This window comes from Silene latifolia, chromosome 7, assembly GCF_048544455.1.
Source record: "Silene latifolia isolate original U9 population chromosome 7, ASM4854445v1, whole genome shotgun sequence".
NCBI classification, from domain to species: Eukaryota; Viridiplantae; Streptophyta; class Magnoliopsida; order Caryophyllales; family Caryophyllaceae; genus Silene; species Silene latifolia.
In genome coordinates this window covers 101001767-101005514 of record NC_133532.1, presented here as the reverse complement: position 1 = coordinate 101005514, position 3748 = coordinate 101001767, and positions in this window count along the sequence as shown.

The following is a 3748-nucleotide window of genomic DNA, read 5'->3' as shown; positions in this document are numbered from 1 at the left end:
GAAACCATACGTGAGACTTCTTTCCCGAGATGCTTCCGGAGGTGCGTATGAGCTAAGGTTAAGCGTAGGAGCTAAGGCTAGGACCTAAAAGATATATAAGGGTTTTGCTAGGGGTGTGGGACCCTAAAAGGGAAACATCGGCGACAAGGCGACCTAAAGGTAACCGTGGTTTGGGCGTATGAACCCGGAGAAAGACGATCCTAAAGGATTATGATCCTATAGGTGAAGGCTAGGTGTGGGAACATGGATAGGTTGGGAACCTAAAAGAAGGTTGGTATGAGAACATCCGGAGAACGATACCTTTGCCGAACTCCAATGGGAAACAAAACATAATATTGAGGGCAACAGGACGTCGGTAAAAACTGCTGGGGGAAATCTGCTTGTGTTGTTCTCAAGAGAACCTGTCTATCGAGAAGCACAATCGGTTGTCATGAACTTTTGCTGGGAAAATAAAGGGGCAATGATGGAGGCGTGTCGAAACACCATTGGAAACCCGCTCGTTGCTGCAAACGAAGTCCTGATGAAAAACCCTTGCTAGGAGATAAAATACATCACGACTCACGATCTACTCGAAGATAAAATCTGCGACGGTTCACAGTCTGCTCGAAGATAAAATACTGGTCCGGACAAAAATAAATGCCCAATAGACCAAATATATGATATATGGTGTTGGAGAAGAGGCGCACCAAAGATGGGCCCACAATTAACAAACTTTTGAAAATTGAGCTGGAGAGAAGCTGGCGAAAAGGCGCAGCAAGAGCTGCGACTCTTGGAAGAGGCGCAGCATCTGCTGCGTCCTTTCCTGAGCCCGTCCTTGTCTCAGTAAAAACTCGACAGAAGTCGTGTTTATTCATTATAACAAAACACAAAAACTTCTCAAACTCTCTCAAATTCCAACCAAAACCCGTCAAAATTTGATCAAATCCTTCCATTAATCATGAATAATTGAGGTATGTGTCTTATCCTTGCTTTAATTCTTGTATTTGCTTGATTTTGATTCAAAAAATTAGGGTTTTCAACCCAATTATTTCGAAAATTTGGGGCTTTTCCCCCAAATGGATTTGCCTTGTAAAATTGACATTAGAAATGGATAATTGGTAATGTTAGGAACATAACCATGTATTCTATGAACTTTCGTCAAGTATTGAGCATTTGAGTGAAAATCGGGAGAGGTTTCTCGGCTATTTCGAAAATCACTTCGAAAACGGCCTTAGGATTGCCCATTTTTTTATGAAATTTGGTTTATGGAATCCTTGTGTGATGGATAAACTTCCTACCATTTCGGATTTTTTATTTGTGACGGCTTCTTCAGGACACTTTTCTAGGGCATAATCGCCATTATAGCGAAATGCTGCCGAAATTTCGACTCAAACCCATGACTAGGCTTGAACTTAGACTTGACTTGACCCAATTTACCACAAGAGAGGTCGGGTTTTGAAAGAAATGGCCAAAGATGGCGAGAAAAGGCCATTTTCGGGGCTTTAAAGGCTCAAAACCACCTTCACCGAGGCTCGTCGTCATTTGACGCGGCCTAATTTACTATAATTTTGCAGGTGAGATTTCTTCTACGTCGGGGAGGGCTCCCATAGATGTGGACACCGACTTCACCCTTCTCTTCTCTCGTTCTTGAGGAGGTTTTCGAGGAGGTCCCGAGGCGGGCCAACGTCGGACGAGGTGGTCGGCAGCTAGCGGCGGCACCTGAGTGGGCTGATAAATGGGATGGTTGACATCTCATTTGGGCAGCAGAGGGCCACCTGTCTTACAGGACGGCGAGGAGCATGGTAAGTCTTGAACTTGTTATTTCCTCATCATTTTTCCTTATTCATTTACCGTTTCATTTCTCTTTTGCTTTGAGCTAAAGATAGCTTCGCGTCGAATAGATACAGGAGGCCGGGAACATGAGGTCCTTTTTCGGCTATACGACGATGATGGAGGCCTACAGAGCTTTGACGGAGGAGGAGAAGGCCATCATTGAGCTAGGAGCCTTTGGAGCTTTGGTGGGAGCGTGGAAGGCAATCAAGGAAAGGAAGCTTCGAGCTAACCTTTGCCTGATCCGAGCCTTCCTTGATCGGTACTGGGATACAACCTCGACATTTCACATGCCTTTTGGGGAGGTCGGGGTCACTCTGGAGGACTACGGTATGATCTCTGGTCTGCGATGTGGAGAGGAGGTTGTGGTGTGGCCGTTGACGGCCATGAGAGTGGACTCGGCCGAGGCGAGGAAGCTGATTGGCTGGAACCTGGCAGAGGGTGCTGCCAGCGTTCCCGGGTTGGTGCCGAGCACTTACGTCAGGGACTACTTTGCGGGTAGGACTCAGACGACGGTGATGATAGATGGAAGGAAGGTGGCTCCTCCTGCTTGTACTGCAGAGTAGAGGGCTCGTATGTGGCTCTGGTGGTTCTTGTCTCCGCTTTACCTCGGAGACAAGGGGGAGAGGTTGTCGACGAAGCTTCTTCCGTTCCTTTATGACTTGAGTGACCTGGGTCGGTGGGACTGGGTCACTCCTGGCTTTGCGGTCCTCACTCGCTACATGAGAGCCATGGTTCGTTCTGAGCTGATGGAGAAGGGGACTTCTCCTGCTACCGTCGGTCCTGGACTGCTGTTGGAGGTATGAACCTTTATTGTGTATCATGAAAGATCATGCTTCTTCTTTGCTATCGAATTGTAAAAGATCATTATCGATTGTCTTGTTTTGCAGGCGTGGGTATACTCCTACTTTCCGGGCTTCGCACCCAAGAGGATGGAGCCTGAGCCAAGAGCTTACCCTGTCGTGAGGGACTGGATGGTGTGTCGTAGGAAGTGTCAGCGCTCTTCTTACGATGTTTGTTGACGGGGCATGAATGCCCTGAAGCTGAGTGACGTAAGTATCTTCAATCACTTTTCCTTTATTGTTATTCATTGTTTTTAGAAGTGATCATAAGAATGACCCCTTGTTTGCTTGTTTTAGTGGGTGCCCATACCTTGGGTGGACTACCCCGACGCTCCGACTTTCGTGGCTGAGGTCCTTCAACCTAGGAGCTCGAGTCGGTTTCATCTGAGGACATCTATGGGACCAGTGTGGTACCTGGGCGAGCGCTTGACTCATCAGTGCTCTCGCGACGCTTTCACGGTTCTCATCGATCCTCCACGGACGATGTTTAGGGAGTCTTCGGATGCTGAGAGAGAGGCTGACTTGGCGGACGTTGGTGGTGACGCTCTTCTCCTTCCTGGTGAGGAGTACTCTCTGTTTGTTCGCCAGAGGCTGGCGTACTGGCTGATCGTGGTAAGTATTTTACTTTCTCTTTCTTTTGACTTGATTTGACGAACTGACGAATGATCGTCGAATAAAGAATTCATTTGAACTTTGCAGGAGGTCGAGGTGGCAGGCGTCGAACCCCCAGCGTACCCTAAGACCCTGGAGTACACTGACGCAGCGAGGATGACGATGATCTCCGAGATCCGCGACTTCGGCGAGGAGGTGACGGATGCTGGCCTAGAGGGGTGGCAGCACCTAGTGAGTTGGGTAAGCCCCCAGCTTCGGTTGTCTTTTGCTGTCTTTGTTGCATAAGAATGCATTCGTTCTTTATTGAAAACCTTTTGTTTCTTGAAATACAGATGGCACCGTCACAGCATGTTGCGTTGTGGAGGGTGGCCAACCGGCTGCGGGCCACGGCCATCGAGGCACTTGCAGGTGGCCGAGGACGACAGGTATGAACCTCTCATTCTCTTTATTTGAATTTTGTTGCAATTTCTCGCGCTCTTGTTTGA